The sequence below is a fragment of the Phalangium opilio genome, unplaced genomic scaffold, assembly GCF_054372755.1.
Source record: "Phalangium opilio isolate 3A_F unplaced genomic scaffold, DU_Popi_V2 ptg000037l_1, whole genome shotgun sequence".
In the NCBI taxonomy this organism is placed as follows: domain Eukaryota; kingdom Metazoa; phylum Arthropoda; class Arachnida; order Opiliones; family Phalangiidae; genus Phalangium; species Phalangium opilio.
The window spans coordinates 7,829,931-7,839,399 of NW_028324160.1; the positions used below are offsets into that span (position 1 = coordinate 7,829,931).

The following is a 9,469-nucleotide window of genomic DNA, read 5'->3' on the forward strand; positions in this document are numbered from 1 at the left end:
GTGTTATCCATTGCGCCACAAGCCCGCTATAGGTTGATCAAAATGCTATAGAAGCATTGCAATATTATAAATTTCCCTTCCGTTATACTCTAATAATCATCTTTAAATGGTAATACCGAGCTTGCCAGGACTCTAACCCGGATTCTTCTGCTTCGAAGGCAGACACGTTATCCATTACGCCACAAGCCCTAGCTTCGTATTATAAATAAAATTTCCAAACATTGTATTTATGCATTCTTTATGACGAATAAAAGATCTTTTACGAAAATAAACATAGAGCTTGCCAGGACTCGAACCTGGAATCTGCTGCTCCGTAGGCAGACGCGTTAACCCTTGCGCCACAAGCCCGTTAGGTGTTGATCAAAAGGCTATTGAAGCATTGCAATATTATAAATTTCCCTTCCGTTACACTCTAATAATCATCCTTAAATGGTAATAACGAGCTTGCCAGGACTCGAACCTGAAATCTTCTGCTTCGAAGGCAGACGCGTTATCCATAACGCCACAAGCCCTTTAGAGGTTGATCAAAATGCTATTGAAGCATTGCAATATTATAAATTTCCCTTCCGTTATTCTCTAATAATCATCTTTAAATGTTAATCCCGAGCTTGCCAGGACTGGAACCGGGAATCTTCTGCTTCGAAGGCAGACGCGTTATCCATTGCGTCACAAGCCCTAGCTTCGTATTATAAATAAAATTTCCAAACATTGAATTTATGCATTCTTTATGACGCATAAAAGATCTTTTACGAAAATAAACATAGAGCTTGCAAGGACTCGAACCTGGAAACTTCTGCTCCGTAGGCAGACGTGTTATCCATTGCGCCACAAGCCCGCTATAGGTTGATCAAAATGCTATAGAAGCATTGCAATATTATAAATTTCCCTTCCGTTATACTCTAATAATCATCTTTAAATGGTAATACCGAGCTTGCCAGGACTCTAACCCGGATTCTTCTGCTTCGAAGGCAGACACGTTATCCATTACGCCACAAGCCCTAGCTTCGTATTATAAATAAAATTTCCAAACATTGTATTTATGCATTCTTTATGACGAATAAAAGATCTTTTACGAAAATAAACATAGAGCTTGCAAGGACTCGAACCTGGAAACTTCTGCTCCGTAGGCAGACGTGTTATCCATTGCGCCACAAGCCCGCTATAGGTTGATCAAAATGCTATAGAAGCATTGCAATATTATAAATTTCCCTTCCGTTATACTCTAATAATCATCTTTAAATGGTAATAACGAGCTTGCCAGGAATCTAACCCGGAATCTTCTGCTTCGAAGGCAGACACGTTATCCATTACGCCACAAGCCCTAGCTTCGTATTATAAATAAAATTTCCAAACATTGTATTTATGCATTCTTTATGACGCATAAAAGATCTTTTACGAAAATAAACAACGAGCTTGCCAGGACTCGAACCTGGAATCTTCTGCTTCGAAGGCAGACACGTTATCCATTACGCCACAAGCCCTAGCTTCGTATTATAAATAAAATTTCCAAACATTGTATTTATGCATTCTTTATGACGCATAAAAGATCTTTTACGAAAATAAACAACGAGCTTGCCAGGACTCGAACCTGGAATCTTCTGCTCCGTAGGCACACGCGTAATTCATTGCGCCACAAGCCCGCTATACGATGATCAAAATGCTATAGAAGCATTGCAATATTATAAATTTCCCTTCCGTTACACTCTAATAATCATCCTTAAGTGGTAATAACGAGCTTGCCAGGACTCGAACCTGGAATCTTCTGCTCCGTAGGTAGACGTGTTATCCATTGCGCCACAAGCCCGTTATAGGTTGATCAAAATGCTATAGAAGCATTGCAATATTATAAATTTCCCTTCCGTTATACTTTAATAATCATCTTTAAATGGTAATACCGAGCTTGCCAGGAATCTAACCCGGAATCTTCTGCTTCGAAGGCAGACACGTTATCCATTACGCCACAAGCCCTAGCTTCGTATTATAAATAAAATTTCCAAACATTGTATTTATGCATTCTTTATGACGCATAAAAGATCTTTTACGAAAATAAACAACGAGCTTGCCAGGACTCGAACCTGGAATCTTCTGCTTCGAAGGCAGACAGGTTATCCATTACGCCACAAGCCCTAGCTTCGTATTATAAATAAAATTTCCAAACATTGTATTTATGCATTCTTTATGACGCATAAAAGATCTTTTACGAAAATAAACATAGAGCTTGCCAGGACTCGAACCTGGAATCTTCTGCTCCGTAGGCACACGCGTAATTCATTGCGCCACAAGCCCGCTATACGTTGATCAAAATGCTATAGAAGCATTGCAATATTATAAATTTCCCTTCCGTTATACTCTAATAATCATCTTTAATGGTAATACCGAGCTTGCCAGGACTCGAACCCGGAATCTTCTGCTTCGAAGGCAGACACGTTATCCATTACGCCACAAGCCCTAGCTTCGTATTATAAATAAAATTTCCAAACATTGAATTTATGCATTCTTTATGACGCATAAAAGATCTTTTACGAAAATAAACATAGAGCTTGCAAGGACTCGAACCTGGAAACTTCTGCTCCGTAGGCAGACGTGTTATCCATTGCGCCACAAGCCCGCTATAGGTTGATCAAAATGCTATAGAAGCATTGCAATATTATAAATTTCCCTTCCGTTATACTCTAATAATCATCTTTAAATGGTAATACCGAGCTTGCCAGGACTCTAACCCGGATTCTTCTGCTTCGAAGGCAGACACGTTATCCATTACGCCACAAGCCCTAGCTTCGTATTATAAATAAAATTTCCAAACATTGTATTTATGCATTCTTTATGACGAATAAAAGATCTTTTACGAAAATAAACATAGAGCTTGCCAGGACTCGAACCTGGAATCTGCTGCTCCGTAGGCAGACGCGTTAACCCTTGCGCCACAAGCCCGTTAGGTGTTGATCAAAAGGCTATTGAAGCATTGCAATATTATAAATTTCCCTTCCGTTACACTCTAATAATCATCCTTAAATGGTAATAACGAGCTTGCCAGGACTCGAACCTGAAATCTTCTGCTTCGAAGGCAGACGCGTTATCCATAACGCCACAAGCCCTTTAGAGGTTGATCAAAATGCTATTGAAGCATTGCAATATTATAAATTTCCCTTCCGTTATTCTCTAATAATCATCTTTAAATGTTAATCCCGAGCTTGCCAGGACTGGAACCGGGAATCTTCTGCTTCGAAGGCAGACGCGTTATCCATTGCGTCACAAGCCCTAGCTTCGTATTATAAATAAAATTTCCAAACATTGAATTTATGCATTCTTTATGACGCATAAAAGATCTTTTACGAAAATAAACATAGAGCTTGCAAGGACTCGAACCTGGAAACTTCTGCTCCGTAGGCAGACGTGTTATCCATTGCGCCACAAGCCCGCTATAGGTTGATCAAAATGCTATAGAAGCATTGCAATATTATAAATTTCCCTTCCGTTATACTCTAATAATCATCTTTAAATGGTAATACCGAGCTTGCCAGGACTCTAACCCGGATTCTTCTGCTTCGAAGGCAGACACGTTATCCATTACGCCACAAGCCCTAGCTTCGTATTATAAATAAAATTTCCAAACATTGTATTTATGCATTCTTTATGACGAATAAAAGATCTTTTACGAAAATAAACATAGAGCTTGCAAGGACTCGAACCTGGAAACTTCTGCTCCGTAGGCAGACGTGTTATCCATTGCGCCACAAGCCCGCTATAGGTTGATCAAAATGCTATAGAAGCATTGCAATATTATAAATTTCCCTTCCGTTATACTCTAATAATCATCTTTAAATGGTAATAACGAGCTTGCCAGGACTCGAACCTGGAATCTTCTGCTCCGTAGGCAGACGTGTTATCCATTGCGCCACAAGCCCGTTATAGGTTGATCAAAATGCTATAGAAGCATTGCAATATTATAAATATCCCTTCCGTTATACTTTAATAATCATCTTTAAATGGTAATACCGAGCTTGCCAGGAATCTAACCCGGAATCTTCTGCTTCGAAGGCAGACACGTTATCCATTACGCCACAAGCCCTAGCTTCGTATTATAAATAAAATTTCCAAACATTGTATTTATGCATTCTTTATGACGCATAAAAGATCTTTTACGAAAATAAACAACGAGCTTGCCAGGACTCGAACCTGGAATCTTCTGCTTCGAAGGCAGACACGTTATCCATTACGCCACAAGCCCTAGCTTCGTATTATAAATAAAATTTCCAAACATTGTATTTATGCATTCTTTATGACGCATAAAAGATCTTTTACGAAAATAAACAACGAGCTTGCCAGGACTCGAACCTGGAATCTTCTGCTCCGTAGGCACACGCGTAATTCATTGCGCCACAAGCCCGCTATACGATGATCAAAATGCTATAGAAGCATTGCAATATTATAAATTTCCCTTCCGTTACACTCTAATAATCATCCTTAAGTGGTAATAACGAGCTTGCCAGGACTCGAACCTGGAATCTTCTGCTCCGTAGGTAGACGTGTTATCCATTGCGCCACAAGCCCGTTATAGGTTGATCAAAATGCTATAGAAGCATTGCAATATTATAAATTTCCCTTCCGTTATACTTTAATAATCATCTTTAAATGGTAATACCGAGCTTGCCAGGAATCTAACCCGGAATCTTCTGCTTCGAAGGCAGACACGTTATCCATTACGCCACAAGCCCTAGCTTCGTATTATAAATAAAATTTCCAAACATTGTATTTATGCATTCTTTATGACGCATAAAAGATCTTTTACGAAAATAAACAACGAGCTTGCCAGGACTCGAACCTGGAATCTTCTGCTTCGAAGGCAGACAGGTTATCCATTACGCCACAAGCCCTAGCTTCGTATTATAAATAAAATTTCCAAACATTGTATTTATGCATTCTTTATGACGCATAAAAGATCTTTTACGAAAATAAACATAGAGCTTGCCAGGACTCGAACCTGGAATCTTCTGCTCCGTAGGCACACGCGTAATTCATTGCGCCACAAGCCCGCTATACGTTGATCAAAATGCTATAGAAGCATTGCAATATTATAAATTTCCCTTCCGTTACACTCTAATAATCATCCTTAAATGGTAATAACGAGCTTGCCAGGACTCGAACCTGGAATCTTCTGCTCCGTAGGCAGACGTGTTATCCATTGCGCCACAAGCCCGTTATAGGTTGATCAAAATGCTATAGAAGCATTGCAATATTATAAATTTCCCTTCCGTTATACTTTAATAATCATCTTTAAATGGTAATACCGAGCTTGCCAGGAATCTAACCCGGAATCTTCTGCTTCGAAGGCAGACACGTTATCCATTACGCCACAAGCCCTAGCTTCGTATTATAAATAAAATTTCCAAACATTGTATTTATGCATTCTTTATGACGCATAAAAGATCTTTTACGAAAATAAACATAGACCTTGCCAGGACTCGAACCTGGAATCTTCTGCTCCGTAGGCACACGCGTAATTCATTGCGCCACAAGCCCGCTATACGTTGATCAAAATGCTATAGAAGCATTGCAATATTATAAATTTCCCTTCCGTTACACTCTAATAATCATCCTTAAATGGTAATAACGAGCTTGCCAGGACTCGAACCTGAAATCTTCTGCTTCGAAGGCAGACGCGTTATCCATAACGCCACAAGCCCTTTAGAGGTTGATCAAAATGCTATTGAAGCATTGCAATATTATAAATTTCCCTTCCGTTATTCTCTAATAATCATCTTTAAATGTTAATCCCGAGCTTGCCAGGACTGGAACCGGGAATCTTCTGCTTCGAAGGCAGACGCGTTATCCATTGCGTCACAAGCCCTAGCTTCGTATTATAAATAAAATTTCCAAACATTGAATTTATGCATTCTTTATGACGCATAAAAGATCTTTTACGAAAATAAACATAGAGCTTGCAAGGACTCGAACCTGGAAACTTCTGCTCCGTAGGCAGACGTGTTATCCATTGCGCCACAAGCCCGCTATAGGTTGATCAAAATGCTATAGAAGCATTGCAATATTATAAATTTCCCTTCCGTTATACTCTAATAATCATCTTTAAATGGTAATACCGAGCTTGCCAGGACTCTAACCCGGATTCTTCTGCTTCGAAGGCAGACACGTTATCCATTACGCCACAAGCCCTAGCTTCGTATTATAAATAAAATTTCCAAACATTGTATTTATGCATTCTTTATGACGAATAAAAGATCTTTTACGAAAATAAACATAGAGCTTGCAAGGACTCGAACCTGGAAACTTCTGCTCCGTAGGCAGACGTGTTATCCATTGCGCCACAAGCCCGCTATAGGTTGATCAAAATGCTATAGAAGCATTGCAATATTATAAATTTCCCTTCCGTTATACTCTAATAATCATCTTTAAATGGTAATACCGAGCTTGCCAGGACTCTAACCCGGATTCTTCTGCTTCGAAGGCAGACACGTTATCCATTACGCCACAAGCCCTAGCTTCGTATTATAAATAAAATTTCCAAACATTGTATTTATGCATTCTTTATGACGAATAAAAGATCTTTTACGAAAATAAACATAGAGCTTGCCAGGACTCGAACCTGGAATCTGCTGCTCCGTAGGCAGACGCGTTAACCCTTGCGCCACAAGCCTGTTAGGTGTTGATCAAAAGGCTATTGAAGCATTGCAATATTATAAATTTCCCTTCCGTTATACTCTAATAATCATCTTTAATGGTAATACCGAGCTTGCCAGGACTCGAACCCGGAATCTTCTGCTTCGAAGGCAGACACGTTATCCATTACGCCACAAGCCCTAGCTTCGTATTATAAATAAAATTTCCAAACATTGAATTTATGCATTCTTTATGACGCATAAAAGATCTTTTACGAAAATAAACATAGAGCTTGCAAGGACTCGAACCTGGAAACTTCTGCTCCGTAGGCAGACGTGTTATCCATTGCGCCACAAGCCCGCTATAGGTTGATCAAAATGCTATAGAAGCATTGCAATATTATAAATTTCCCTTCCGTTATACTCTAATAATCATCTTTAAATGGTAATACCGAGCTTGCCAGGACTCTAACCCGGATTCTTCTGCTTCGAAGGCAGACACGTTATCCATTACGCCACAAGCCCTAGCTTCGTATTATAAATAAAATTTCCAAACATTGTATTTATGCATTCTTTATGACGAATAAAAGATCTTTTACGAAAATAAACATAGAGCTTGCCAGGACTCGAACCTGGAATCTGCTGCTCCGTAGGCAGACGCGTTAACCCTTGCGCCACAAGCCCGTTAGGTGTTGATCAAAAGGCTATTGAAGCATTGCAATATTATAAATTTCCCTTCCGTTACACTCTAATAATCATCCTTAAATGGTAATAACGAGCTTGCCAGGACTCGAACCTGAAATCTTCTGCTTCGAAGGCAGACGCGTTATCCATAACGCCACAAGCCCTTTAGAGGTTGATCAAAATGCTATTGAAGCATTGCAATATTATAAATTTCCCTTCCGTTATTCTCTAATAATCATCTTTAAATGTTAATCCCGAGCTTGCCAGGACTGGAACCGGGAATCTTCTGCTTCGAAGGCAGACGCGTTATCCATTGCGTCACAAGCCCTAGCTTCGTATTATAAATAAAATTTCCAAACATTGAATTTATGCATTCTTTATGACGCATAAAAGATCTTTTACGAAAATAAACATAGAGCTTGCAAGGACTCGAACCTGGAAACTTCTGCTCCGTAGGCAGACGTGTTATCCATTGCGCCACAAGCCCGCTATAGGTTGATCAAAATGCTATAGAAGCATTGCAATATTATAAATTTCCCTTCCGTTATACTCTAATAATCATCTTTAAATGGTAATACCGAGCTTGCCAGGACTCTAACCCGGATTCTTCTGCTTCGAAGGCAGACACGTTATCCATTACGCCACAAGCCCTAGCTTCGTATTATAAATAAAATTTCCAAACATTGTATTTATGCATTCTTTATGACGAATAAAAGATCTTTTACGAAAATAAACATAGAGCTTGCAAGGACTCGAACCTGGAAACTTCTGCTCCGTAGGCAGACGTGTTATCCATTGCGCCACAAGCCCGCTATAGGTTGATCAAAATGCTATAGAAGCATTGCAATATTATAAATTTCCCTTCCGTTATACTCTAATAATCATCTTTAAATGGTAATACCGAGCTTGCCAGGACTCTAACCCGGATTCTTCTGCTTCGAAGGCAGACACGTTATCCATTACGCCACAAGCCCTAGCTTCGTATTATAAATAAAATTTCCAAACATTGTATTTATGCATTCTTTATGACGAATAAAAGATCTTTTACGAAAATAAACATAGAGCTTGCCAGGACTCGAACCTGGAATCTGCTGCTCCGTAGGCAGACGCGTTAACCCTTGCGCCACAAGCCTGTTAGGTGTTGATCAAAAGGCTATTGAAGCATTGCAATATTATAAATTTCCCTTCCGTTATACTCTAATAATCATCTTTAATGGTAATACCGAGCTTGCCAGGACTCGAACCCGGAATCTTCTGCTTCGAAGGCAGACACGTTATCCATTACGCCACAAGCCCTAGCTTCGTATTATAAATAAAATTTCCAAACATTGAATTTATGCATTCTTTATGACGCATAAAAGATCTTTTACGAAAATAAACATAGAGCTTGCAAGGACTCGAACCTGGAAACTTCTGCTCCGTAGGCAGACGTGTTATCCATTGCGCCACAAGCCCGCTATAGGTTGATCAAAATGCTATAGAAGCATTGCAATATTATAAATTTCCCTTCCGTTATACTCTAATAATCATCTTTAAATGGTAATACCGAGCTTGCCAGGACTCTAACCCGGATTCTTCTGCTTCGAAGGCAGACACGTTATCCATTACGCCACAAGCCCTAGCTTCGTATTATAAATAAAATTTCCAAACATTGTATTTATGCATTCTTTATGACGAATAAAAGATCTTTTACGAAAATAAACATAGAGCTTGCCAGGACTCGAACCTGGAATCTGCTGCTCCGTAGGCAGACGCGTTAACCCTTGCGCCACAAGCCCGTTAGGTGTTGATCAAAAGGCTATTGAAGCATTGCAATATTATAAATTTCCCTTCCGTTACACTCTAATAATCATCCTTAAATGGTAATAACGAGCTTGCCAGGACTCGAACCTGGAATCTTCTGCTTCGAAGGCAGACACGTTATCCATTACGCCACAAGCCCTTTAGAGGTTGATCAAAATGCTATTGAAGCATTGCAATATTATAAATTTCCCTTCCGTTATTCTCTAATAATCATCTTTAAATGTTAATCCCGAGCTTGCCAGGACTGGAACCGGGAATCTTCTGCTTCGAAGGCAGACGCGTTATCCATTACGCCACAAGCCCTAGCTTCGTATTATAAATAAAATTTCCAAACATTGTATTTATGCATTCTTTATGACGAATAAAAG

At 39.4% G+C, this 9,469-nt stretch overlaps 29 non-coding genes across 29 annotated transcripts; all 29 read right to left on the reverse strand.

Annotated features, from left to right (window-relative positions):
* Window positions 1–116: 116 nt before the first annotated feature.
* Window positions 117–189, reverse strand: TRNAR-UCG (transfer RNA arginine (anticodon UCG)). The gene has a single exon. It is a non-coding gene; the product is annotated as a tRNA-Arg (tRNA).
* An 86-nt stretch (window positions 190–275) lies between these two features.
* On the reverse strand, window positions 276–348 carry TRNAR-ACG (transfer RNA arginine (anticodon ACG)). The gene has a single exon. It is a non-coding gene; the product is annotated as a tRNA-Arg (tRNA).
* Window positions 349–926: 578 nt separating this feature from the next.
* Window positions 927–999, reverse strand: TRNAR-UCG (transfer RNA arginine (anticodon UCG)). The gene has a single exon. It is a non-coding gene; the product is annotated as a tRNA-Arg (tRNA).
* A 250-nt stretch (window positions 1,000–1,249) lies between these two features.
* Window positions 1,250–1,322, reverse strand: TRNAR-UCG (transfer RNA arginine (anticodon UCG)). The gene has a single exon. It is a non-coding gene; the product is annotated as a tRNA-Arg (tRNA).
* Window positions 1,323–1,408: 86 nt separating this feature from the next.
* TRNAR-UCG (transfer RNA arginine (anticodon UCG)) lies at window positions 1,409–1,481 on the reverse strand. Its single transcript has one exon. It is a non-coding gene; the product is annotated as a tRNA-Arg (tRNA).
* A 414-nt stretch (window positions 1,482–1,895) lies between these two features.
* TRNAR-UCG (transfer RNA arginine (anticodon UCG)) lies at window positions 1,896–1,968 on the reverse strand. Its single transcript has one exon. It is a non-coding gene; the product is annotated as a tRNA-Arg (tRNA).
* An 86-nt stretch (window positions 1,969–2,054) lies between these two features.
* Window positions 2,055–2,127, reverse strand: TRNAR-UCG (transfer RNA arginine (anticodon UCG)). The gene has a single exon. It is a non-coding gene; the product is annotated as a tRNA-Arg (tRNA).
* Window positions 2,128–2,376: 249 nt separating this feature from the next.
* TRNAR-UCG (transfer RNA arginine (anticodon UCG)) lies at window positions 2,377–2,449 on the reverse strand. Its single transcript has one exon. It is a non-coding gene; the product is annotated as a tRNA-Arg (tRNA).
* A 250-nt stretch (window positions 2,450–2,699) lies between these two features.
* On the reverse strand, window positions 2,700–2,772 carry TRNAR-UCG (transfer RNA arginine (anticodon UCG)). The gene has a single exon. It is a non-coding gene; the product is annotated as a tRNA-Arg (tRNA).
* An 86-nt stretch (window positions 2,773–2,858) lies between these two features.
* TRNAR-ACG (transfer RNA arginine (anticodon ACG)) lies at window positions 2,859–2,931 on the reverse strand. Its single transcript has one exon. It is a non-coding gene; the product is annotated as a tRNA-Arg (tRNA).
* A 578-nt stretch (window positions 2,932–3,509) lies between these two features.
* TRNAR-UCG (transfer RNA arginine (anticodon UCG)) lies at window positions 3,510–3,582 on the reverse strand. The gene has a single exon. It is a non-coding gene; the product is annotated as a tRNA-Arg (tRNA).
* A 250-nt stretch (window positions 3,583–3,832) lies between these two features.
* Window positions 3,833–3,905, reverse strand: TRNAR-ACG (transfer RNA arginine (anticodon ACG)). Its single transcript has one exon. It is a non-coding gene; the product is annotated as a tRNA-Arg (tRNA).
* Window positions 3,906–3,996: 91 nt separating this feature from the next.
* On the reverse strand, window positions 3,997–4,069 carry TRNAR-UCG (transfer RNA arginine (anticodon UCG)). The gene has a single exon. It is a non-coding gene; the product is annotated as a tRNA-Arg (tRNA).
* Window positions 4,070–4,155: 86 nt separating this feature from the next.
* Window positions 4,156–4,228, reverse strand: TRNAR-UCG (transfer RNA arginine (anticodon UCG)). Its single transcript has one exon. It is a non-coding gene; the product is annotated as a tRNA-Arg (tRNA).
* A 414-nt stretch (window positions 4,229–4,642) lies between these two features.
* On the reverse strand, window positions 4,643–4,715 carry TRNAR-UCG (transfer RNA arginine (anticodon UCG)). The gene has a single exon. It is a non-coding gene; the product is annotated as a tRNA-Arg (tRNA).
* Window positions 4,716–4,801: 86 nt separating this feature from the next.
* On the reverse strand, window positions 4,802–4,874 carry TRNAR-UCG (transfer RNA arginine (anticodon UCG)). The gene has a single exon. It is a non-coding gene; the product is annotated as a tRNA-Arg (tRNA).
* A 250-nt stretch (window positions 4,875–5,124) lies between these two features.
* TRNAR-ACG (transfer RNA arginine (anticodon ACG)) lies at window positions 5,125–5,197 on the reverse strand. Its single transcript has one exon. It is a non-coding gene; the product is annotated as a tRNA-Arg (tRNA).
* Window positions 5,198–5,288: 91 nt separating this feature from the next.
* On the reverse strand, window positions 5,289–5,361 carry TRNAR-UCG (transfer RNA arginine (anticodon UCG)). Its single transcript has one exon. It is a non-coding gene; the product is annotated as a tRNA-Arg (tRNA).
* Window positions 5,362–6,098: 737 nt separating this feature from the next.
* TRNAR-UCG (transfer RNA arginine (anticodon UCG)) lies at window positions 6,099–6,171 on the reverse strand. Its single transcript has one exon. It is a non-coding gene; the product is annotated as a tRNA-Arg (tRNA).
* Window positions 6,172–6,421: 250 nt separating this feature from the next.
* TRNAR-UCG (transfer RNA arginine (anticodon UCG)) lies at window positions 6,422–6,494 on the reverse strand. Its single transcript has one exon. It is a non-coding gene; the product is annotated as a tRNA-Arg (tRNA).
* A 249-nt stretch (window positions 6,495–6,743) lies between these two features.
* On the reverse strand, window positions 6,744–6,816 carry TRNAR-UCG (transfer RNA arginine (anticodon UCG)). The gene has a single exon. It is a non-coding gene; the product is annotated as a tRNA-Arg (tRNA).
* Window positions 6,817–7,066: 250 nt separating this feature from the next.
* On the reverse strand, window positions 7,067–7,139 carry TRNAR-UCG (transfer RNA arginine (anticodon UCG)). The gene has a single exon. It is a non-coding gene; the product is annotated as a tRNA-Arg (tRNA).
* Window positions 7,140–7,225: 86 nt separating this feature from the next.
* On the reverse strand, window positions 7,226–7,298 carry TRNAR-ACG (transfer RNA arginine (anticodon ACG)). Its single transcript has one exon. It is a non-coding gene; the product is annotated as a tRNA-Arg (tRNA).
* Window positions 7,299–7,876: 578 nt separating this feature from the next.
* On the reverse strand, window positions 7,877–7,949 carry TRNAR-UCG (transfer RNA arginine (anticodon UCG)). The gene has a single exon. It is a non-coding gene; the product is annotated as a tRNA-Arg (tRNA).
* A 250-nt stretch (window positions 7,950–8,199) lies between these two features.
* On the reverse strand, window positions 8,200–8,272 carry TRNAR-UCG (transfer RNA arginine (anticodon UCG)). Its single transcript has one exon. It is a non-coding gene; the product is annotated as a tRNA-Arg (tRNA).
* A 249-nt stretch (window positions 8,273–8,521) lies between these two features.
* Window positions 8,522–8,594, reverse strand: TRNAR-UCG (transfer RNA arginine (anticodon UCG)). The gene has a single exon. It is a non-coding gene; the product is annotated as a tRNA-Arg (tRNA).
* Window positions 8,595–8,844: 250 nt separating this feature from the next.
* Window positions 8,845–8,917, reverse strand: TRNAR-UCG (transfer RNA arginine (anticodon UCG)). The gene has a single exon. It is a non-coding gene; the product is annotated as a tRNA-Arg (tRNA).
* An 86-nt stretch (window positions 8,918–9,003) lies between these two features.
* Window positions 9,004–9,076, reverse strand: TRNAR-ACG (transfer RNA arginine (anticodon ACG)). The gene has a single exon. It is a non-coding gene; the product is annotated as a tRNA-Arg (tRNA).
* A 91-nt stretch (window positions 9,077–9,167) lies between these two features.
* On the reverse strand, window positions 9,168–9,240 carry TRNAR-UCG (transfer RNA arginine (anticodon UCG)). Its single transcript has one exon. It is a non-coding gene; the product is annotated as a tRNA-Arg (tRNA).
* Window positions 9,241–9,469: the final 229 nt, after the last annotated feature.